This window comes from Manacus candei, unplaced genomic scaffold, assembly GCF_025592945.1.
Source record: "Manacus candei isolate 608988 ecotype Guabito, Panama unplaced genomic scaffold, ASM2559294v1 h1tg000017l, whole genome shotgun sequence".
NCBI classification, from domain to species: domain Eukaryota; kingdom Metazoa; phylum Chordata; class Aves; order Passeriformes; family Pipridae; genus Manacus; species Manacus candei.
In genome coordinates, this window is record NW_026138065.1 from 8,113,270 (window position 1) to 8,139,723 (window position 26,454).

Here is a 26,454-nt window from a genome sequence, read left to right on the forward strand (position 1 = left end):
GTGCTGGCTTTGAGGAAAGAAGGCTAATTGGTGGAGAAAGTCTGAACTTCTTTTGCTACAAGGGCTACTTATAGCTTAATGACAATTAAATTTGTGTTATTCCCTGATGTCCTCAGGGTTCACAAGCAGTAATTCCATTGTCCTTTCATATATAGTGGGTGAATGGATAACAAATGCTGATATTCCATGACAAAGAATAGAATGATGCTGCCTTAAGACTGCTTTAGACTTGCCTCAGGCTCTTTAGGCAGAGGGGGAGGCTGTTAGGTTTTTAAACTCAAGATATGAGGAAGAAATACCATTTAGAAAGCACTGGGAGGCCTGGAACCATCTAACAGGTTTGAGTGAAACTTTCACATGCTGCCAGATGAAGAAATGAGGTAATCAATCCAGAATTGTCTACTTTTATAATTTCAAAGTTGCAGCAGCTGCCCCAGATTAAATTCTCATAATCTCTTCACTACAGGGTTGACTTCTTTTTTTTTGTCATGAACCCTTTTACACTGCAGAGAAATATTTGCACTGTATATTAGGGAAAGTTTTCTCTTGCAAGATGTTCATGCTGTATGCATTCTCAAAAATAGCTAATGGGCATTTAGGGCACTTTACTGGGAGTATTTTCAAAAATGCTTAATTTTTTTTTTAATCCAAAACAGAATTATCCAGATAGATAAGCAAAACTATGAAGAACAAAAATCTCTAGGCCCACTCAAAAGTGCTATTGCTACCCACTTCTTTGCATGTTTCAAGAATGAGCAGTTCTGAATTACTTCTGAGCTAATAGTGAACTCTTATATCCTGCTTTCTCCCAGCAAAATGTCTAGGTGGCTTTATGCCTGACGAAGGGCAAATCTGTCTCCCACCAAATGCCTCCTCCCTCATGTCATACTGAATGAAGCTTGTAGCAGAATTGGAGGCAGTATCTGTTCTTACAAAGGCTGCTTGTGGTTGACCCACTTTGTAACCCTCTCCACCCTGCCTGTGAAGGTGCTGGCTCACAGGAGACAAGCATTTCTCTTGAACTTCTCCACAAGTGGATTTTTTTTTTTATGTTGGAGAAACTTTCTACCGTGAGTAAAAGACGACATGGTTTTTTTTGTTGTTGTTTTTTTTTTTTGTTTGTTTTGTTTTTGGATTCAATAACTTAGTATAAACACAGATGCATCTAAAACTTTCAGTGTAGCTTTAATTTGCTGTTGAAGACCAAAACCTTCCAGGACCTTTGGAAGACACAGCAAGGAAAAAAGAAAATGAGAAGTTACCTGTAGTAGTCCCAAAGGGTAAAAGGGTTCGCCACTCTCGGGATTTGTGGGGAAAATGGTGCTTTATTAAAGGAGCTCTGGCTTTTTATAGAGTAGGGATAGAAACTGCAGGAAGGGAAGGTGGGACTAGGGAGGAGCATGCAAATAATGACCACCAAAGGAAAGTATGGGTTGGTATTACCCATAAATGAGATCATAGCCATAAAAGGAACTGCTGCAATGCAGCAAGCAGGAGCCAATCAGGAACAGGAGTTACCAGGGATACAGAACTGAGGGATTTTTTGTGAAAACCATTTTGGTGTACAATCAAGGGTAAATAACAATAAATCCTGCAGTTCATGAGGGTAGAACATCTCAGTAACTTCAAACAGGGGTCTCGTTATCAGGGGTGCCTCAGATCTCCTGGCAGATCTCCTGTTCTTTCTTCCATTTCTCGTAGTCTTCTTCATCCACAACCCTGACAGTTATTTCCCTGTGAGGGAAATAAAAGAAAGGGAAAGAGACGATGAGGGAAATAAAGTAAATGAGATACCTTAATTGTGTCCTCCTTATTCCTTTTCTCTTACCTATGCAAAGCTTTTGAATGATATTGAGCTGTGGAAGTGGTTCCCATCTACCTTTTTCTTTTTATTAGCAGCTGTGGTCAGCTGACTCTCCCGCTGGAGTGATTTTTGGTAAACTGGACAAGGTCAGGAGGTGAGTTAGCTCCCTCGACCGTTTCCTTGATGTAGAGCTGAGCTTGTGCTAGCAATAAAATATGATAGTGGCAATGGAATGGAGCATCCAATCAGATTCTGTGAACTGCAGCAGTGGTCCAACTGGTCCAGTGAGAGGAACTGAATGCATTTTATTTCTGCTATTTTTTGGTAGACACTTTTTCACAGATCTTGCAGCTTGATACACTGCTTAAAGAGACTATATACTCTGTTGTGGAGTCAAATAATGGCAATGCCCTAAAAAGTAGACAGCAAAAAAAACTAACTGAAGCGTGTGCGTGGTTGGATGAGCAAATACAAAACTGGTGGTCTGGATTGTTGTTAGAAGGAAATCTAGAAGACTTTAGGCTGTGAAGCAGAAGCATAGTTTCTATCCTTTGGTGAAGATTTGACCACTTCCATCTTAGCTAGCTACATGGAAACTCCCTGTGGGTGGCAGAGGGCCACCAGCAGTGCTGTGGTACCACATGTTTGAGGAGGTATGACTCATATTCATGTAAACTACAGCTGTTCTTACACTCTGTGTGTTCTTTAGGTCCATGTGTGACTGAAATAATTCAATTTATCTTTTGGCATGCTCTAGTTTTGGTTGGGACATCATTCTTTTTAATCTCCACATCTAGGAACTATGAAAATGGCCTATAGTCCTTACTCTTCTAATTCTGAACAGTATGAGAAAAAACACCTTACCACAAGTTCAGAGTTGAAATCCTGTGCCAAGAAATGAGATTAGATGTCTTGCATCATGCCAATATAAATACTTAAGCTTGGAATATAGTAAAAGACATAAAGAACAACTTTTGGGAAGTCCTTGTTTCTGGATACATTCAAGGCAGACAGACCCAAACCTCCCCTGTGACCTAAACCAACCTTGCTTTAGAAAGACTGCAGTATTCAGTTGTAGATGTGAAATTAGATTTGCAGATCACTTGATGCATTTTTTAAGCTAAAAATCTGGACTGAAACAAGGAACTTAATACTAATGAGCATTGACGTATTTGGAAGCCACGGGTAAACCAGTTGAAACACTGTTTTTTGAGCGATGTGGCATATGTAATATACTCCAGACTTTAGAAAACCTATTACATGGGAGATCCCTTCTTCATAGCTGTAGGCAGTTGTCCAGTTGTCAGACATAAATAAAACCCAAAACTTAACAAACTGAGTTCGCAAAACCAGAGAAGTTCAGCCTAAACAAGGGATACTTAGTCAGAATGAAAGCTGAATGAATATATTCAGCTGTAATGGTAGCATTGAGCTGCTTCCTGTTTGGGAACACTCTTGTGTGGTACGAGAGATTGACCGTAACATTGAAGTGTGTTAATGTAATGTTATTGCCTAATGGTGACTGCTTTTCGCTTGTGTCTTTTGAAGTGTTCCTTGATGCAAAAGAATAGTTTCCTAATGTATTTCACAGTGAGCTGTGTATAAAATGTCTGCACAATTATAGTATTCGGTGCTTTGGATTGGAGGGTCTTAGTGAAACCTGACATTGCTCTCATGGAGTGGAGACTTCTGCGCAGATGGTGGCATTGTGCAACTTTTTGGCGTGTTAGTTTTGTTTGGGTGGTGGGGTTTTTTTGTTTGTTTTGTTTGTTTGTTTTTTGCTATAGGGGAACCCAGTGTTTTAGAAAAGACTTCATTCGGTAGATGAGCTCTGGGGAAGGCAATATTGTGTAGTGTTATTGAGAGGGAGAGAGGCCACATAGTTAGATCTCAGTGGTTGTAAAGCAGAACTATTTGTTCTTAAGTTGTCTAAGAGGAACAAGTGTCCAATCTGTTGCTCATAACAAATTCCAGCATTTTCCTTAGTAGCTTGTCTTATTGTCTGTTTATTGTGGTGGATAGAAGTTCCTAACAATTAAACTCGGCTTTCCCTGATGCTTTTAAGGCCTCTGTTTCTTTTTCAAGTCTGGTGATTAATAGCTAAAGTTGCTTTAATCTTCTTTATAGCATCATCTGATGTACGTATACAATGTGCTTGTTTCTGTTTGGTATTAAGACTTTCTTTGACTAATTGTATTTTTCATCCTGCATTGCTTCCCCTCTTTCTTTTAAATACAATATCCTAAAGTAAAACCATCACTCTTCTGAGAGCTAGCAAGTCCAGAAAAGAATAATTATATTATTACCATAGATGATTTTATTAAACGAATGTCAACTCAACTGTTACCATAAACTATCCCATTAAAAAAAAGGAATATAAAGACCTCTGAGATGCATCCTTTCCTTGAATTCAGCCACCTGCCTCTAAGTAAATTTGCTTGTGGTGATTATTTTCTTCAGAAACCCTTGTTTCTCCTAAGTAAGGATACCTAGCAGATTCGGGTTCTCATTGGGAAGGTGAGGGTAGTTATCATTTCTGGACCAAGACTGTATGTGACAGAGTCTTTATATCTGCTCCAACCTGTTGTAGGAAAATTGAGGCTGGCTGAGTGCTCAGAAAATTACCGGTTTCAAATGTGCTTCATCAGTCTATATGTGCAATAACTCTGTTACAATGTTAACTTGATGATGGTTGTTGCTTGCTTGTGCATGAATCTTTTTGGAACAAATAACTTGATCTCTTGCATTTTCTGTAATTCTCTGCCTTTAATCGCGTTCTTCTCTTAAAGAACTTATTGCTTCTGCTTCTATGTTCTTAATGGAAAAACGGCTTTTTAGTCAGAATTTAAGGATGAAGAAAATTAAATTTCTGCAGTGAATGCAGTTCCCGCCTCTGCCGGCAGTATCCCCTCTCGCTACGCTGTCTTTATTTTGTCACCAGAAATTGTTTTCTCAATGTTCAGTTTTCAGTAGGAGATTAGCTACATGAGGAAGAGACAAGGGTTGTAAACGGTTTAGGAAACTCCTGCTGATCTATTCCCATTACATTTTTCACTTGTTATGTGGCTAGTTTGAAATGTAGGGAACCAGGTTCATCTCTGTCCTGTTGCTAGGTTATTCTGTGACCTTCGGTATGTCAGGCCAGCTCCTTGTGTTTTGTTCTTTATCAGAGTTAAAAACCCCTATGGAATAAAACTCCTTTCTCAATAGTGGCCGTTATCAGTCTCAGAGGCTGTTAAGTGCATAGGCCCTGAAGTGTTTCCTATAATAAGAATATCTAGCTAATACTGCCTTTTGACAATCATCCCTTAAGAGAAATCATACATTTAAGAGGTACCTATTTTTCTTTTTTTACCTACCGTTTTTAGAGAGAGAGGAATGTTACCTCTAGGTGTTTTGAGAAATATTTTTAAAAACCCAAAATTTGAAATTTATGAACCATGTTGCTATAGCAATTAGCTAGGCCAAGGTCTGCATTACTAGGCTGCCAGTGCTCTTAGATGGATGGAGATACTTGGCCTTCTGCTTCGGTCCTCAGAATGCCTCCAAAGCATGTGCCAGTAGCCTACTGATGCACAGCCTGTTGTGACTTATTATTATATTCAATGCACAGCAGATTACAAAGGTAGGTTATTTGTTAGCATGATTTTCCAGACTGCTGCTTGAAGAATTTTAGCAGTGTCCACTAAACTCCCTAATGGATTGTTCAGAATGAATAAAATTCTGCATGATGATGTTTACAAGAATCTCTGTGCCCACTGCTGATGAGTCATGGAAAACAGCATATTCCTTTGACTCCTGACTATGTGTGTGACATGCACAGATTATTAGCTATGTGGGACTGTGCTTTAAAATTAAAAAATTGATTGCTTTTATTTTAAGCTGTATTCTAATTCAGATGTTTTCATTTTGTAAGGGAAATAAACACACACTTTGCTGTCTTGCTGCTCTGTCTTGCAGCCATAGCACCTCAGAGCTTGCCAGCTGAATAAGTTGCCCTCCTGATTTTCTTGACCTGTTGTTTCCCCTCCTCACCCTCTTATGAAAATTTACAGTGACTGTTATTACCAAGCCCTCATAAGATTCTTTCTCTTACTTTGTTTAGTGGAAGTTCAATCATTTCCCACTATCCTTCAAATGACTGGTTCATTTGATTTTCATTCTTCTCATAAAGGCATGCAGAGCTTTCATGACAGCTGAGTATCTCTGGGACCTTCTTCCAGCTGGAACATTGAGTCATAAAAACAATCTTGCTACTTTTGTGCATATCTGACAAGGCTATGATGTAGAGTAGCTTTACTGTAGTATCTAACCTTATCCAGCATAACTGTTCCATTTAAAACAAACAAAATACTCTAACATTTTTAAATTATAGCACCATAAACCTTAAGTAAATTGGAGGTTTCTTTGTCTTTCTTTCAGTCAGTCTAATGTTGATTGTCCAAGACATTAGAAATTAGCTTGGATGTGAGTTATGTTTTGAGGTTACTGGTCAAGAACAAAAGCGAGTGTCTTCAAATGTTTGCTCTCCCATCTCCAAGTATATGTGCCTGGAATTCAGCTGAAGGTAGCAGATTAAAGGCAAAGGTTGCAGCATTCAAATTGCTGAAAACCAAATGCTATGACTTTTTTTCTCCCCTTCACAGCTCTGTTCCAGATTACCTAAATAAACTATACTCTACTGGTTTGACAATTTTTGTTAAGCACCTAGAAGATGATTAATGTGTTATGAAAAATGTCATGATAGCTGGTTGAAGGGCATCTCTTCCTCAGAAATAGCAACAGCGTGGCAGTGTGCCAGAATCAAGAACATTAACTTCACCGCAAGCTTTATCAATGTTCACTCACTGAAAGCAGGTAATAAGTCTGACTTGCTAGCTTCCAGCTTTTAATTAAGGTAATTAAACAAAATGTGATCTATTCTTTTTTCATTTATTTATAGATTTAATTACCAGTAGTTAATGAAGCTACAATTCTATAAATATATACTACTGACCTAGTGCTTCCAAGTGGGAATTACATTTTATTTTAAGATTCATTCTTGGTAAATAAAGTAATGTTTCAGTGTTGCTCCATAACTTGTGTCTTGCAATACCATGGAACCAAACTCGTAATCTTTCTCATTGTATCCTCAGTGTTACTGAATATGATTATGTTTATTTAGACATTTATTATTCCTCAGTGTTGTGGTTTAACCCTGGACAGCAACTATGCACCTCACAGCTGTTCATTCATAGCCCCCTGGAGGGATGAGGGGCAGAATCAGAAGGTTAATTGCAAGAAAACTCATGGGTCGAGGTAAAGATAGTTTTTTAGGTAAAACAAAAGCCTTTGATTTTTCAGAACAGATTAGATTTGCAGTGTCCAGCCTATGGTACTCAAGCTGTTCAAGAAAAACTCCTATATAAAGCCCACAGTATGGGGCTGGCACTAGAGTTACGTGGGGGATGCTGAGTAAATACAATCCCAACAAACGAGCTAACTTAGACTACAAACACTCATGTGTTTGGAACAAACCCATGGAAGTGGCCCTGCTGAAACGTATCTCAGTCTGAAGAGACTGGAATGTTTGCTAAAGAGGATGAGTTATAAGATAGACCAAACTCCTCTCTCTCAGCAACTGTAAATTCAAAATTAAGGGGGCTTTAAACGAGGAAGTGTGGAAAAAACCAGAAGAAATAACAACCCTTTATTAAAAGATATATGTATGTTGGCAAAAACAGTAACAGAACACAAAAAACTAGACAGTAATCCTAGGAAAAAAAAAATGGGTCTGAAAGAATACTTCTCTGTCCTTTAGCGCAGCCCTAATCGTGGTCAGCAGGGAGTGCTGTTGAGCTCTGGCGGTCACCAAGTGGGGAGAGGGATCCGGAGGGAGCGGTCCTGGACCACGGGAGGAGCCAAGGAGGAAACGGGAGGCCCTTCCCTCAGTGGGAAGAAGAAGGGAAGGGAAGCAGCCCACTCCCACGGGACTCACCGCTGTCCCAGGTGACGGCGTCTCAAAACTCCTCCCTTCTCTCCTGCGGGCACGTAACTCTCCGATGAAACACAGCAGATCCGGGGAGTGAGACAGTCAGGCAGGTTGAAGCCAGCAGGATGAGAAGTCGAGCTGACCGGGATGAGCAGCCAAAGAAACCAGACCCCCAGTCCCCCTCCCCAAATGCCTGCATGCAGACCCCCCCTCCTCCCGTCTCACTCCTAGAGCCAACAATGCAGTCTGCCCCGTTCTCCGTCTGGGCACCCGCTCCCCAGAGCTTCTCTGATGGCCCATTAGCCAGGAATTCGGCTAGATCTTCTGTGACGCTAATCGGTTCCCTTCCCCCTTTTCCACTCAAACTCTGTCTTTCCTACAGTGTGTGGGGAGGGGGCAGGGGAAAGACAAATTCTCCTGAATTCCTAACCTATAACAACATGAAGTTTTCTGTAGCCCAGTTGCCTGTCTCAAACAGTGTTCATAACTGGGTATACATCAGGAGGAGGAAGAACAGGGCAGGAATATGGTGCTTTCCCTGAATACCAGAGATGCAGCATGTAATCCAATCCACTACTATGTGAAAGCTTTGATATGTGTCCACCGCTGACCTACTTATATGGTTGTAAACCTGTAAGGATAGATTCTTTTAAGCATGCTTTTAAAACCTGATATGTTATTAAATCAAGGACTATACCTAAGTAGAATCACAGAATCAACTGGGTTGGAAAAGACCTCTGAGATCATCAAGTCCAAACCTTGATCCAACACTGCCTTGGTTACTAGACCATGGCACTAAGTGCCACATCCAGTCTCATCTTAAAAACATCCAGGGACAGTGAATCCACCACCTCACTGGACAGCCCATTCCAGTGTTTGATTACTCCCTCTGTAAAAAATTTCTTCCTAATATCCAACTTCAACCTCCCCTGGCACAACTTGAGACCATGCCCTCTTGTCCTACTGCTGGTTGCCTGGGAGAAGAGACCAACCCCCACCTGGCTACAACCTCCTTTCAGGTAGTTGTAGAGAGTGATGAGGTCTCTCCTGAGCCTCTTCTTCTCCAGGCTGAACAACCCCAGCTCCCTCAGCCTCTCCTCACAGGACTTGTGCTCGAGTCCCTTCACCAGCCTTGTTGCTCTTCTCTGGACCTGCTCCAGCACCTCAATATCCTTCCTGACCTGAGGGGCCCAGAACTGGACAGAGTACTCAGTACTTAAACATCTTTGAGCAGGAGGGTAAATATGTATCTTTTTATGAGTGGCTGTGGTAGGTGAAAGAGGTATTTATAGACAGCTTTAAGTTCTTGTTTGGGGACGGGACGTATTGCAGCCTGTTTCCTGTTTATAAACATAACAAACTCTTTGATGCTTTGTCCATGAAGACAAAGTGTGGTGTGATATGACAAAGTATGGACAGACTGGGAAATGAGATGGTGGAAAGTAGTGTCACAGGAAGGGACCTGGAGGTCCTGGTCGACAGCAAGTTGAATATGAGTTAGCAGTGCCCTGGCAGCCAGGAGGACCAACAGTGTCCTGGGGGGCATCAGGCAAAGCATCATCAGCCAGGTGAGGGAGACACTTGTCCTGCTCTGCTCTGCACTGGTGCGGCCTCCCCTTGAATATTGTGGCAGTTTGAGACACCCAATATGAGAAAGATATTAAGCTATTAGAGTGTCCAAAGGAGGACAATGAAGATGATGAAGGGCCTTTTGGGGAAGCTCTATGAGGAGTGGCTGAGCTCACTTGGTCTGTTCAGCCTGGAGAAGAGGAGATTGAGGGGAGACCTCATTGCAGTCTACAACTTCCTCGTGAGGGGAAGAGGAGGGGCAGACACTGATCTCTTCTCTGTGATGACCAGGGACAGGACCTGAGGGAATGGCCTCAAGTCGTGAGGTTTAGGTTGGATATCAGGTAAAGGTTCTTCATCCAGAGGGTGGTTGGCCACTGAAACAGGCTCCCCAGGGAAGTGGTCACCAAACCTGACAGAGTTCAAGAAGCCTTTGGATAATACTCTCAGGCAAGTGATGTGACTTTTGAGGAAGGTTCTATGCAGGGCTAAGAGTTGGACTCGATGATCCTTGTGGGTCCCTTCCAACTTGGCATATTCTGTGAGATCATCATATTTCCAAGGACTGCTGAAGTTGACACTGGTGGTAACTCCCCCTAATGCACTTTAAGACAGCTCAGAGAATTTAGAATATAATTTAATTGGGAAAAGGGAAAATCAGACTTTGAGAGAGTGAGATGATTTAGGGCATTTTGGTGTTTGCATTGCACTTCAGCTCTGAAAGCTTTTATTAAAAAAAGAAAAAAATGAACAAAAGGATGACATAGTATTCCATACTAAATCTGAAAAAATTTGCAGAATGAGACTTCTGTACAGTTCTGTACTTCACCATAATGCATCTGACTCTCCGAATGACCTTTTGAAACTCTTCATGCGTATTTAAAGAGAATTTTCAGAAGCATTTGGTGTTGTCTTAAGTTTTAGTGCGTAAAAAAATTCTACTTACTTCCATGGGGCCATGAAAATAAAATCAATGTTGAACGTTGTTAAACACCTGTCTTGTAGTAAGCTTACTAAAATAATGTTCACTTTTCTTCTGAGCCACAGATGTACTTACTTAGACTTAATACTCATCTTTTACTATTCTGCTGTGTCTGCTTTCCCATAATGAAAGCAAGGAGCAATCTATAGCCTTTTGAAACTTCTGTGGGAAACAGTGATTGAAATCTTATGTTATCCTTTGTACAATTTCTAGGAGAATACTAGACTTTTTGAAAGTGTTTTATAATGTGATGGTTTTTCTTCTTATTAGAAATCTGATTAAATTATTTCACAGAGTTCAATGGCTCCTGACAGTGGCTACAAAATCTCATTGATCTTAGATTTTTATTGTGTATTGACCAAAAAAAAAAAAAAAGAAACAGAACAGGAAATAGCCATGTCCATTCCAACATGGACAGAGCATTCTGCCCTGTTAAAAGTATTCAGAGAGGGGAAAAAAGCAGGAAAAACATGTTTGAGAAATTATATTGATTTTTAGAGAAAAGCTTGAACCATGTTGTTCTGTGAACTGTGCCACACAGAGCAAAGATTAGTCCTTGCTTGAAAGCTTTTCACGCAAGGGATGAAGAGACTAGAGAAAGAATAACACAATGGGGAAAGACAGCACAAGGTAACTGAAGGATGGTATTGCTCAAGGTGAAATCCTATTGTTTGAGATAGCTAAACCTAAGCAATGCCAGCTTTAAGAAAGAGTTATACAGAAGCAGATGCATTTTATGTAGCATTGTTATAGCTGGTCCTTCGAAATTTTTACCTTAGTTTGAAAATTGATCACTGAACAATAGCATGATATCAGATTTTTTTGTCAAATTCAAGTATAATATGGTTTTGAGAGATGTGTAGCTTTTTCTCCCCAACTCCCACTAACTTCAGTCAAAATTATAGGAAATTCCTACCTTTCAAAACTGTCTTTTATTATCTTGACATATTACCTAGTGAAACCCATATTGTTATGATTCTTCTGGAATAAAAAGCTATGTAGTATTTCTACCATTTAGTCTTTCTAAATGAGTGAAACTTAGCATAAAACCCAAAAATCTAGTATGTTTTGGTATCTGTGCGCAATGACTTATTTGGAGTTTCAATAGATGAGGTCCATATATTATGGGATTTTAAAATAATGGCTAAAGGTTTTACAATTATTTTAACCTGAATACTTCGGTGACATGACTGTGGTGTACCCAGGTATGAATACACAAGGGCAGATAGCCAAGTCCTTAAAAAAAGTGAATGTACACACTCAGTCTAAGTAGGTTGGAATCTACTCCAAAGAGACATCTAACTTTAAGTCGACATTGAGTTGAGGAGGTTTGGAATGGTGAGCATGTGGCAGCTTCCTGCCTTTGAAGGCAGCTGTGACTAAAGGAAGAGAGAAGGCTGACTTGAACAAAAGGGTTTTTTCTGTAAAGTACAAAAAAGGAATGCTACCCAAAAGGCAAAATGGAGAGGACCAGAGAAATTGATTGCAGGACTAATATCCAGGGATAATAGTCTCGTGTAGATACTCTGGAAGTCTGTACGTGAATGTTGCTTGGTGGAACTCAAGGAACAGGATGCCTACAGATTTGTGCTGTGCAGCTATAGAGAAAGCTGTACTCTGGATGGGGATTTATAGTGCTGAAAGCAAAGGAAAGACAGGGCAAAGCTGTAGTTTAGGCAAATGTGAAAAGTACCACAGTCTTAAGACAAATATTCTTTGTGGTGCAGGAGCGATTTTTTTTAACTGGTGCAAAACAGGGAAAATGAGGAGTCTTATATTCTAGAACTGTAAGATACTGTCATAATAGTTTAGTATTATCAGCAATGAGTAATCTAAAAAATAGTCTTTGGTGACTAAATCAGATGCAATGTGTCTTTAAAAAAAGAGTTAAAACTATTTGGAGTGAACATTATATTTTTTTGCTTCTTGAGAGGTAACATATTTTTAGTCTGAATCAGTTCAGCTTCAGCTTCTAGACATGGTGTTTTGCTGTATTTTACTTGTCTGTGGAAAAGAGATATCTGATGTCAGAAATTACTTCATGGTGTGGGTACTGGCAGATCGTGATTGAGTAGCCTTTTGGTGGTCTTTTTAATACATATTTTACATTGAACTTAGTTGTCTGTTTTGCATGATACTTTTTTCCTCCTTTAAGCTCTTACTTTTGTCAGTATGCCAAAGCAGAGACACCAGTAATAGACAGACTAGGTGCATGTAATCATGTCAAAGGGGATTTTTTTTGTAAGATTCTTACTCATGCCATCTACAAAGGCAAATCTACCACCAGTGTTTAGTGTTTCTGTACTTACATTCTATGAATGACTTGCCATTAAATTTCATTGCTGGGCCCTAGCGTCCTTTTTTTTTCCCCTTTTCCCTTCTGGCTGCAGACTATGTTTGACCTTTGTGGAAGAAAGATGAAGTCTGCCTATTAGCTTGATTTACTGTACATGGTGATTTGCAAAGTTTTTCCATGATACTCTGTTTCAGCCCATTACATTTGCCCATACTCAACAATAAAAGCTCCTGGGCCTGTAGTAATGACATTTGCATTAGCATAAAGTGGAAACTAAAATATTTCCTAATTAGAGGAAAAATCCCTAAATTACATCCTTCTTCCATCTCTTATATCACATTATGAGACACAAAATACAACATTTGATCAGGACATCTCCCCTGAGTGCAGTGTGAAAGGTAACTTGGAACTGAAGGCTAGTTCTCTAAAAACTCCAAATTACTGACAGCTGAATAAATACTGGCATGATACTGGCACCTTGTTATGCAATGCTGTCAGGACATCCTGCCTTTAACTGAAATGTATTAAATGATCCCTAATCAAGATCCCTGAAAGATGCTGTGTCTATTCCCATTTGTATTGGCAACCTTGTTCCAAACTGGAACTATCAGACACTGATATATTTAGAGCTGTGGCCATTTGCCACCTCTTGAACAGCCTGCAGGACTGGCTTGTCTGCGGTCACCCAAACGCTGACCAACAGATAGATGCTGTACTCTCATCTCTCATCTCGGAGAGAAGAAAATGGAAGGGTTGCATGAAGCCAGTAAGAAATCTGATTTCTATGTTTTGCATACTGCCTCATGACTAAACTAAGACATAAAGAAAGCAGAAAGAAAATCTTTCATGTGAGCCCCAGGAGTGTAAAAGCCAAACCTTTAGGCAGTGGCTGAGCAAAGAATGTCAGACCATTGCCCCTTCTGTTACTGTGAATTCTGCTTGCCTGACAACCTGATTTCTAGACCTTCAGGGCTAGTAGGTGAGAGCTAAAATTCACTCATATTAAAAAACCCCAAAGTCAGTATAGAGTAGAAAATGTGTATTCCTCCCGTTCCCAGAGAAAAAGTAGGAAGAATTATCCATTGCCCTTGTTGAAGGGATGATGTAGCACTGCTCACTACTCTTATAATCTCTTTGCAAAAGGTATAAAAGCTTCTGTAACCTCTGTACAAATAAGTGTGGCCAGAATGTGATCTCTAATAGCAGAATGAAATCTCTAACATCTGCCAAAATAAGCATGGCCAGAATATATTCTACAATCTTTTATCTGTTTGAAGCTGGAGGAGACATTGGTATCACATGGCTTCTTCAGGTATCAGGTTCAATAGACACTTAGTAATTTCTTACTCCATTCAAGATATCAGGGCAGTTATTAATCATGCAGTTGTTTTCTGTATTTTTTTCAATAGCCAAGATGTAGTTAGGATTCGTGGTGTGTGCTCATTATTCTTGAAGCACTGCCGGTCACTTGGTTATCTTGTCTCCCTAGCAAAATTGTCAGTTTGTTCCACTGACCTGGCTGCCTCTCACATTCCCAACTTTCAATCTGTAAGAAAATAAAGGTAATTTTTTAAGATGAGTTCATCTTGGAGGCTTTGTCAGATGGCCAGTAATTGTTCATGCAGGGAGGAATGATCCCTGTTTAGCCAATTGTGGACATTAAAGTGAAAGAACGTTTACCTTGAATTGCTGTGAGTATTTCTTGATCACAGAGGGTACTCGTATTACATTCACTGAATATGTGGAGCTGAATTCTCTGCCAGAGGTGCTCAGGAAACTCACTGCTGCCATAAGCATCTTGGTGACTAAGCTGCTGTCAGGAAAGGCTGTTAAACCATATGAAGTCTGGCACTTGGGCTTCCTGGAAATCAAATCAGGAGCTGTATCTGTGCAGTGCTGAATCGTAGTCTTTACCTTGGTGACCTCAAAATTGTCACAAGATGTTGTTAAAAAGTATTTAGTAAAGTGGTTTTTAAAAGATGGCATTAATCTCAGCTCAAATTACAGAATTTGCTTATGCATCTTCAAGTTACTGTTTGTTACTTCAGTGGTTAGCAATGGCCTTTTCAATTTCCCTTTTCAAGAAAGGGAAACATTTGACTTGGAATGGGGGAAAGAGGACCATGCTGAGAACTGTAGTTAACTTCCTGGGACTGCTGCTTGTGGTTTTTTGGTGGTGTTTTTTTTTTCCTTTTTTTTAATGGGAGATGAGGTGCAGTGAAAATTATATAATTGCAAATCCCATATTGCTAGAGCCTTTCTGATTGTAGTATATTTACCCTAAACCACACATTCAGTAGGGCCAGTACATTTGTGAGAGACATAGTTTTAAATTACAATATTTGGGGCTGAATGAATTTTGTTTTTGACAATCCTCTTCACCACAAAAGATTTGGCAATGCAGAATTGATTTATGATGTGTGGTTACTTGTCCAAATCACTTTATTTGGAGGAGAGGGGGAACACGGTAAAATCCACGGGGGGGAGGGGGTGTCTCTTGTCTCTCTTATTCCAAAATGAAGGCTGTGTCCCTATGCTCCTTGGGCTATGTCCACAGTTTAGGGTTTCTGAGCTATCTTTCATTAGATATGTATGCAATCCTTAGCTGTATCTCCTTACATGGGCTGCTTTGCAAAAAGTAGTCTATGTTATGCTCTCAGTTATGTGGACACAAACTAAACTTAAATGTGGCTGTCTTTGAGTAATCAAGAGGAAAACAGCTGCCTTTGTTTAGGGTAGATATTACATTTTTTTATAACAAGGATATTCTTAATATTTAATTTAAATTTTCTGAACTCAAATTCTTATTGAATAGTTTCACTGCAGTGATGTGCTGTTTGCATGGTTTAAGTGTAATCAATGACTGTTTTGTAAAAAGTGAAAGATTAGACTCTTAAGTGGTAGTCTTGATTTTTATTTTGTTATTGTTTTTGTTTTGTTTTGTTGGGTTTTTTTTACTGGTTAGTTTAGAGGATTACTATAATTTCATAAACATAGCCCATTTTGTATTTTGAGGAATGGTGGTTTTAAAGCGTATATTTTTAGGAAACTCACCAAAATTCAACAGGAGTAATGGCACGGGAATAAGCTACTAAAAAAGAGGGACACTGGAGTAAGCTTCTTTTATTATTCTTTTATCTTTATAGGTTGTGCTACTGCCGCATTGTGGGATTTTTTTCCTTCTATAATTCTCCCAAATTAGACAAATTGTGGCTTATGGAAATGACAAGGTGCATGTTGGTATGCCATTGTGGATTACACAAGGTACATTGTGTTTCATATAAAAAATATTTTTTTATATTTCATATAAATAGTTCTTGTCAGAGTCAACCTTGCTGAAGAGCTGCTTCACATCTGAGGCCCTGATTCCAAAAGCAGTGAGTAACTGTTATTTTTAACAGCTATTTTTCTGAAGCAGAATGGAAAAGAACATCTATGCAAATGGAAGAGCACTTCTATCTTCTTGGGAAAAGCCAAAAGCAGACAGATAATCACCAAAAGCCTTATCAGTTATTGGTATAACTTCTGGCTGGCTGTTCAGCTTGCTTCCTCAAGCCATTATCTTGCTAGTGTAAAACACAATGAGTATTGTTATAGTGCTAACAGCTGTCATGGTCAGGGCATTCCATGTCTTACTTCTATAAGCTAAGCATATAAAGAAGGATGTAGTTACACTGGGCTTATAGCAAACCAGGAGAAATAATAGTCAAGAGTTTGGCCATGATATACATAACACTTCTGTGCTGCTTTTTTGCAACTACTGCTCAATTTCAGGCATCAAGTACAGCATTTAATCAAGGTGACATTTAAGATGGTACATAGATGTTTTAACAAAATATTATTGAGAAAAACTACAGAAAATGCTTTAGTTGATTTATTTCAAGCAGTAATGCCCAAAATGCCAGTTCACAGAGTACTTTCTTAAGGCAAATGCCCTCTGTCAGCCTATAACTGAATGACTGTATTTGCACAGCAACTCTAATCCATCATGCTTGACTCGGTCATCCAAGGAGAAGCATACAGAATAAAAAGCATACAAATATTCTGAACCAGTATGTGTGGGTATGTTTAAGTATCTGTGCACCTGAATACAGAAAAGCACCTTCACTAGAGGGGACACTCTTGTGGTGATACATATAATATAAAGGCTTTAGTAGGTCACTGTTTAAAATGACATGCAGAGCCACTTGTGGCATGAAGTTTTGGAACAGCATATATTGTAAGACACAGCGCTGCCACTTGAACACGTAGAAAGTTGTGACGGAAACTTCTTAATGATTTTTATATTGACTGACTGAGACATAAGTTTCTCCAAAATAAGGAATACCTGTCCAGAATTGATGTGTTTTTTTTAACATGAAACCTGAAATTCTGATATAATCTTAATTCTGGAATCTGTATCACCCACTGCCAGTCTCTCCCCTACTAAAACATCCTATTTATTGTAGATAAGGTCTTCATGTAATAAAAAAACAACCAAACATTTCAAGGCCATGTGTTTATGCATGATACATAGTTAATGTACATAGGAACTTGCATGCTCAGTTTCTGTAATAGGTGTAACTAAACCAATTCTCCCTGTAGCTGCACAGGCATTCAGAGTCTCTTCACTTTTGGTCAGTTGTAGGGCAGCTAGGAGGAAGGTTGTTGCTTTTCCAGTCCAGAGACAATTTTATGGTAAAATAGCATTCCAGAAAGCAGAAAAACTGAACTTAGGTGAGATTTTTTTAACATGGTTAAAGGAACTGGACTTGCTGGAAACTAGTGTTAGCTATAAATTATCTTTGACTTATCATTATTCTGCTTGAAAGCTTTTTTCATCTGCCAGTACCTTCTCTGGTCTTTTGCTAGGTTTTCAGAAGCTACATAGTCGTCTGCCCATTGTGTCTCCTTTGCCTTCAACTGCTCAACAAGACTTTTACCTGCTGCCTCTGCCTGGAGATCAATGGCCCCTTAGTTGCTTTAGCTCAGACTCTCCCATTCTTGATCCCAAAGGTGATGACTGGTTTAATGCTTGACAAGCTTCAATACCTCTGATAGGATTAGTGCACTTCACCTCTGTCATAATTTTGGCCGGTTTCCTTCCAAAAGAAGGTTAACCCTATTTACCTCTCTCTGGTTGCCAAATTACATCCTGGGGGTACGGTGTGGAGAGAAACTTCCTGCATCAGTGTCCTTAGAGCATGTATTTAGTGCATGCAAAAATAATAGCAGCTGTAAAGAAGAGTAATTTCATATTTCCTGGATAGTAGCAGGACATAAGGGAAATAAAAAGCTCTTCAATTTATTAGCTGCAAAGAGACTAAGTTTTAGCCAATTTAAAAGTAGTGTTGCTTCTGCAATCTGGGCATTAAAATAACTGTAACAGTTCAATAAGACTGGCTGGATGACAGCTTAGGATGAGAAGTTGTGTAGTCTCCCTCTCTCTCTCCCTTGTAGCAAGACCAAATAACTCACAGAGCTCTCTGAGGCATGGAAAGCTTAAACCAGAGGTCAGTGATTGTAGGGCCAGGTGTGGAATCCCAGAGTGGAATCTCTGTGTAGCCCATATTATAGTAAACCAAATTATAACAGCCATGCTGAGATAGTTTATAAATCTAGGTGTACCTCAGATCTTCAAATGTGTTTTAAAGATAGATATCTAAAGGAAAAAAATGTTTCTGCTCTGAAATCATACAGAAATAAGAGCAGTGGCATTCTTTGTGTATATACTGCAGATTTTTTTTCTTTTTTTTTCTGATATTCATATACAAATTTTATTTTATATTTGCTTGGAAATATGTTTGTGTTGAGAAACATTGGAAGCAGAATGGTATGACTACACATGGACGTAAAAAGGTTAACAGCTATAATTTTCTGTGAGTTGTGACTATAGTTTCTGTATATGTAGAAAGAGAACCAGTGAGTGACCTGCATGGCATAACAATTGTAATTGTGGCCACCACCTTACCAGTTGCTGCTGTGATTGGTAGGGCACTGGGAAAAGAGAAGAGTAAGGGATAGCTTTAGTTTCGGTAAAACTGTGTTTGAAGGCTAATTCTTGAGTAGTAGAGAATGAACTCTCTATTGCAGAAGAACAATAATATACCTAAATAATTAAAGATATCTGTTTGAAATGATTGTATCAAAGAGATCAATTGAATACCTTCATTTCAAGTTATTCCTCTCTATTTGGAAGGGATAAGTTTCAGACTAAGAAAACTAAACCTCATTTTCTGTCTGGGATATTAAGAAATTATATGGTATTATAAACTGCTTTTCTCCATTTCATGTCTCTTTTGGGAGGAGTGAAACAGCCTATAAATTAGCTCTAGCTCATTCTTATTTTAAATTATTGACTCTGTTACTGATTCTCTTCCAAAAACTGAAGAAGAAGAGAAGAAAAAATGCAGTAAAGCTCTGCAGAAGCTGCCGAGGAGGCTACAGTTCACTGGGCAAGATAGCCTTTGGATTGAGAAGATTTGAACCAGGTGCACTTTCCCATAGAAACTCCCAGGGGAATGCATCAGGGCTTTTGGTTCTAATGGGTGATATATTAAAACAAAACAATGCAAACAACCCCTCCCAACTGGGAAAAAAACACCCCAAACCAAAATCAAATCAAAAATAAGCAAACAAAAAACCAAACCAGAATGGGGAGAAGATTTTTCAAGCTGACTTCCTGTTGAGAGCTATTTCCATGTTTCATTTAATAGGCAGATGCAGGTGAGCTCTAACCGAACTGCTGACTTATGGTTGTATGGTCACACTGATCTCACAGTGAGTCCAGCTTAGAACGGTTCTGTTTTGCAGCAGGGTTATTAAATCGAAACTGAGTCTGGTCCACCACTGAGATCTTTGGCTCAAAGCGTGCAGTGAACATCACTGAACATTGCTAAATGCCCCCAGTGCAACTTAATTAGGGCTGACCTCCATCACCAGGGAATGGGGCCTGTGTTTGGATACAGCTTCTGCAGCCAGAGATATCTTTGTTCTCATGTTTGTTTACTACAGAAGCACAGAATGGTTGAGATTGTAAGGGACCTCTGGAGACCATCTAGTCCAACTCTGTTGTTGAAGCAGGATCAGCTACCATGAGTTGCCTAGGACAGTGCTCAATTGACTTTAGAGCATATCTGCAGATGGGGACCTCTCAATCTCTATGGGCAACTGGTGTTTGACCACCCAAACGGTACAAAAAGGGTTCTGTTCCATTCACATGGAACTGTGTGTTTCAGTCTGTGCCTACTGCCTCTTGTTTTCTCAGTGGACATCACTGACAAGTCTGGCTCATTCTTCTTTGTTCCATCTCATCTCTTATTTGTGTGCATTAAGATTCTCCCACTACTTCATGGTCCAAACAGCAGTACCAGATTTTCTGCTTCTATGGGAACATAAGGAAAATGTACCCTATAGAGCATACTGCTGTGAAGCAGACCTCCGGGCTTGTTTATATCCTCTTGTCCCTACATTTTTGGAACACATCTTTGTACACATCTGCGTCTTTGTACAGAAGAGGTTTTGAATCTTCTGACCGTACATTCACAGTTGGAAACTTGTTTAGATGGCATTAAAAGATGTAAAGATTTCATGGAGGATGAAAACTGGTTTCTATCTATTCTTTCTTTCTGTCCTTGATTTATCCATGGAGTTCTCTCAGAGCAGAGGAAGAGTTAACAATCTGAGGACGATTAGCCTTGATGGGTTAGACTTCTGGCTTATGCCCTCCTCTGTGGGAGGCAGCTTTAGGTGCTTGAGTGGTTTCTTACAGCAACAACTTATCCCAAAAGGATTCATAAAAAATTGAATTTTCTAGTGTGTTTTGAATCAATTAATGGAATTTACTGAGAGAGCAGATTTTGGGTCTTGGCAGACTCAATTCTCATGTACATGTTCTCAATACAGTTGAATATCTGTCAGCAATTCATGAAATAAGCAAGTACATTTTGCAGGTGTGAGATTTCTCACTTACGAAATACATTTGGACATTGATGGACCAAGATGGCTTTGAAAACACATATGAAATTTGTACTTGGAAATATGATCTGAAACAACCAGAATTATTGTACCTGTTCATAGACTATCCCCAGAATGTATAAATGAGTGCAAAAAATAACAGCAAGGGAATGTTTGTCTTTACAAATTAGGGAAATTCCTTAGGTAAAAAAGGAAATCTAATGTGTTGACACTTTTGTGGGACAATTTAACAGTGTGCTAAGTATTTTCCTTTCAGTTCCTTTCATTGGACCATAACATGCTATCAGATATTTCCTGGGTAAGGACTGAAAGTCATGTTCACTTTGCCTTAATGGAACACAGCTTACTGGAAGGAAGGGACCAAAATTTTATGGTATCTGTCCCCAGAGAAACTGCTTTCACCACTTTTGTAGCTGCTGGGGGGTCGTTGTTAAACCAAATAGAAGTTGAGGCTGGCATTAACCTATCCACTGAAACATAGAGATGTCTTGTGCAAGACTACCCATTTCTTTCCAGATTCCTGCCTGAGGATCAAATGTGACCAGGAGATAATCAAAACTGTCCTGAAACAAAGTAGGAGTAAAAATGTCTTCCAGGCTTTTTCCATAAGTGGATATTCAGCTCCTTATAGATAATCAGATTTTTGTGGAATGGCTTTGCTAAAGGAAGGGTTAAATGCAGAAGAGTTTCTTCTGCTTTGAGAAAGAAACTATAGCCATAAGATTAGATAGAAGTCTACCTAATCATGGGAGACATGGAGGAAGTAAACCTACACACTCATTCTTTTATAAGAATGAACAACAGATTAAAACAGCGAGTGTCAGGTTTAAGATAAATGCTACTATGAGGAACTACTTACCATGAAGTGTTGTAGAGGATGTTGTTGATCCTAAATCTCTGAATGGGTTCAAAGGTAACTACATAAATATAAGAAAATCTATGATGAAAAACCTTTAATTAAATGCAATGTCAGCACTTCTATAATTTAGAAAGTCCACAAGCTTCAAGTTCTTCTACCTTGTTGAATCAACACATCTACTGGCTGTTGTCAAAGTACTGTGTTAAAGGTATTTTAGTGAACATCAGTTTGGCTATTGACATGTAATGATAGTCATTCTATTCTCATTTTTTTCAAAATTCCAAAGATGGGGAATTGAATCCACTCAGCAGAAGTAAATATCTAAGTGAGAATACCCAGGTTAGTAAGTTATGTTGGCTCTTACACCAAGAATTTCTCCCAGAAGACACTATGGCTTTGTATAAAGCAGAGATGTCAAATTCCAGCCTTGTGTTTAGGTGAGCCTGTGAACCTTTTATGCATTTGTTTAGCAGGCAATTTACCTTGTTTGTGTGTAGCAGTATGTTGCTGTTCTGTGCTGAAACACAAAGCAAATATGAAATTATAAGGAACCAAAACAGAAAAGAAAATGCATTATTCAAAGGGTATGAAAAGAGAATGTGTGGAAGATGTTTTGTTTTGCTTTAGCTGGAATCAGTACTTGACAACTTCAGTGACTCTTTATCCATACTGTTAGAACTCTTCAAAATCAGGAGGTTTTCAACCACTCTGATACCCTGTGGAATGAATGATTTATTCTCATGTTCTTTCTTTGTCTTTCTAGAAGATCACAGTGCCCTGGGTTATCTGTTTCATAATTCATTCCAGGCCTGGAAAGAAAAGGGGGAATGTGTGTAGAAAATAAGGTCACACAGAGCGAAAACTTCACTAGCCACTTATTAATTCTTCTGAGCTATTAGAGATATTGGTAGTTGTGCATTTGATACAGCTTCTTGAAAAGGAAACTTTTTAATAACTGGGCTTTAGGTGTGAAACATTCCTACATCTCAATAGACCTTTTCTTACTGAGCCATACCCTTGGGAATTTTAGATACATCTGAAGCTATGGATACTTGTGAGAGCTGAATTAGTGTTAGAGACTCTGGTTTCTTGACACCTACTTTGTTCCTGACTGTGAGGGGAAATAAGCCCTTAAAAAGCCCCAAACTTGGACACAAAAGCCATAAACATAGTGATGTTTTCAAAAGTTATCATTGAGCCATTGTTCAGAGTGCCTACCCTGGCAGCAATAAACCATATCCTGCTACATTCTTGTCCTTTGTAATGTCATAAAGAGTGATATGTGTCAGTCAAGGGTTGTCAGAAATACATCAGCTTTTGATTTAGAACACCATTTCAATGTGATGACTCTTAAATGATAAAAACATGGGCATGAAGACAACCCATTGTTTTATATGCATATTCACACACGAGTATGCATCTAGATGGAAAAGTTTTCATTGAGTGAGAAGGGTTAAAATGTTTCAGAGGAGAGAATATACTGGTTCCATAAATTAGAAAGGAAAAAACAAAGGGAAATGGATGGCAGTAGATAACGCCATATTATTATTTTAATTTTATTTATTTTATTAAAATATTCTAATAATTTTAGTGGAGTTTTACCTTGAGAAGAGGATAAACAACATTTGCAGTCATGACAGTGGACTCCAACAATCTAATGCAGTTGTATTGGAATAGTGCAAGTTAGTGCTCCCCACCTAATACGAAGAAAAAGCCGTTCTGCACATGGTGCTGGGTACTATGTAGGTGAGAAGACAACATGCTTCTTGAACAGTTCAAACTTGATAGCTGCCAGTTGTCTGTTGTCTTAAGTCACCTCTTTTTTCCTGTATATTTCTCTCTCCCCCTCATCTTTAAATTCTATTTTGAGAACACGAACATAGGTCACATTCTAAGAATTTGAATCCCAAATATTCAAGATTTCTGGGGCAGTCAAAACACAGAATTTTTTCTATTCTAGGCTCAGATGCAAGCTCACTCATATCCTAGTCTTCCATTTTATCTCACTTTGGAAGGCCAGCCTTGAAAAATCTCGATGTATGGAACACCCTGTGACTACTGCAACAGAGGTCATCTGACTGTCCGTGACAGGCAAATGGAAAAACAACAAGTACCACCAAGCATTTTGTGAATGCAGAGCTGCATAGCTGTCTGTAAGAGATGGGATACTCTGTCAGAATAGGAATAGATGGTTTTGGCTTAGCAGGCTGGAAAGTTTACCTGTTGTCCCTTTCCAGCTCTCTGACCTTGTATTGCAATGAAATGTTGAATGGCTCCACCACTTACTGTGATTGTCAGAATTTTTGTGCCTTTGCTGTACACTTGCTTTACAGATGCACAATAAATATAATACTTTTAAAAATGGTTCACAGACTTCTAGATAAGATTATGTGATAAAAATTGTCTTAAAAATAGCTGAGTTTTTCTGTTTATTTTCCTTGCTTTTATTGCTTGTAGTGTTCCTCTGTATGGTATACAGCTGTGTTCTTACAAGTGTTAAATTTGTGGTCTTGATGTTTGTTTGCCATGCAAAAGGCATGTTTAATATAGTATAATGTGTGTTTTGACATAGTTATTTTTTGGGGCATGGTGGTGACTTCTACAAACTCTTGTTTCTAGGTCAGTTTATGTTGACGTTTATCCTTTTAAATCAGCAGTATATGCAGGATCTTTTATTTTTTTTGTCATTTTTTCACATGAATATCTCTCTTTTTGCATTCATAGAACTTCCATGCCCTCTATAATAAACTTATTAGCAAATGCATTGAAAAATTTCCATGAGAAATGAATCACCACAGGACATTTCAAATGTTTAGTGTCATTTGCCCTTAGAACACTTTTGAACCCCATATTGCTTTTATGTAGCAAGGCTTTGGTAATGGAGGGATGACAGGAGTAGCCTCTGGTGGAAGGTAAGAATACATATATTCAAAACTACAGCTTTTCATTGGATGCATTAGATGATGAAAGTAAGCTCCCTGTTTTTATTTACACGTCTATCACTACCTTGCTTCCCTCAGCTTGTAGGTATTGTCAGCTGAGCAATGTAAGGCATGTGGTAAGAAGTTTTAAGTTTATAAACTTCTAGGTTCATGCCAGCTTGTGGCCTTGTTTCAGTGTTTTCCTGTTCACAAAGAGCATCTGTAAGCTGTGCAAACAACTTGGGCCCTAAGTTACATTATTCTTAGACTAGGAAAAAGGAGGATGTGGCAAATCTCTGAGAAACAGCTAAGAGAAGGCTATATACACCTCTGGTTTTATGTCATGAGAAGCACTCTGAAAAGAGAATGGCTGGTGGACTGAGTGTGTGCATAAAGTCTCTAAGAGAGACTTTAAGATAAAGACTTTAATATATAGATTTCAAGAGTTTGTTTCACAGCTTTGTGTACCTCATTGAAACCCTTGTTTAACACCAAACCACTCCATGGCAGTGGAGCTGCTTGGCTGTACCATTTAAAAGTAGCATGTGCCTCTGTCCAGGTTACTCTTTAGTGGCCTTGTTACTTCCCCTTTAGTCCTGCTCTGTGTCTGCTCTGAAGTGCCCTTTCCTGCAGCATGCAAACTCAAGAAATCATTCACATTTTTTTCAGCCAACATTAGAGAGAAATTAGGGGAAACCTCACCTTAAGTCACCTTTGGCTTATTAATTGTGGAGATATATTGTCTCTGTTTAATCCTTCAAAGGAATTGCTTTGAATGTGTAGGTGCACATAACCACAATAAGTGTGCTAGAATGAACACATATTAACAAAAATCTGGCAAAGGCAGTTACTTTGCTGCCTCATTGCTTCCATGTCATCTTTCTGTGTTTTCATCCATTCACACTGTTTCATTCAGAGGGCTTAATCAGAATCCAGAAAGACTTAAGGACTCTGTTTCATTTGGATAAAGGAAAAGGTTGGTTCTGCAACTGCGAGGTTGCATATTTGAAGGAATGTCTGAATTTTAATACAGTGCAATATCTGTTTAACAAAGAATTGGTTCTGTGTTATTTATGTTACCAGTTGGCAAGTATCAAACACATCAAAGCCTTGTGAGAACTGAAATGTTAATGAAAAAAGTATAATTAAACCTCTTTAGTATTAATGAATCTTCAGAATTTCTTCAAAGCTGTGTGGTAACAAAGTGATGGATTTTGAGAAAGAATGAGTCAAGCAGAAATAAAGGTCTTCCTCTGTGCAGTCATTATGACTCTGCCTGGACTGGGACATTGGGATGCTGGAGAGGGTGAGCTGTGCACTGCTTACTCTGTTACACAGCCCAGTGGGATAAGGGGAGAAATTGGAACTGTGATACGCAAGGCTGTTCCTGAGGCACTTCTGGCCTGCCCTGGTTGTGGGACTGTGGTTTGTCCACACCACTCCTGCTTCAGGCTTATGCTTAAGCAGGGCAGACAGCTGAATTTTATTTCTTTGACTTCTTTAGTCACAGCTGAGATAATTGGCTAGGAGTTCATAGGTGATAGTGGCTGGTTTTTGGTGGCTTTTTTGGTTTGGTTCTTTTTTTTTTTTGCACCTTTTCCCCTTTATTTCAGAAGGGAAAAAGGACTGTATTGTCTTTTCTCCCTTTCTCCACCAGTCTTCTGTGAACCCTACTTTTGAAACACCTTGATAAGACTACTGCAGGCTTCCTGATGTTAAGAAAAGATGAAGACAGCAAGTAAAAAGCAATTAAAAAAATTCTTGTTAGCCCAGTGGTCCCAGGACATAGGGTTATACTTATCAAAACTTTTTCTTTATTCATACTTATGTGGTCAGAAAAAGAAATTCCTCTAGCTTTAGTGTATCTTAAATGCAAATATGTATTTTACAAGGATCTTCTGTATGTGCTAAAGTCTGGTTTTATCAAAAATCTCATCAAACCTTCACTGCAGCTGATGGTGTCTGGATCAAGTTCTTATTTTCTGTTTCATCAGTTCCATGTATAAAATTTACAAAGCATTTATGAATGTTTTACAGCTGAAGTTTTAAAATGAGTAAGAAAGAAGGTAATAGTTTTGTTTGGAGCAATAGGTAAT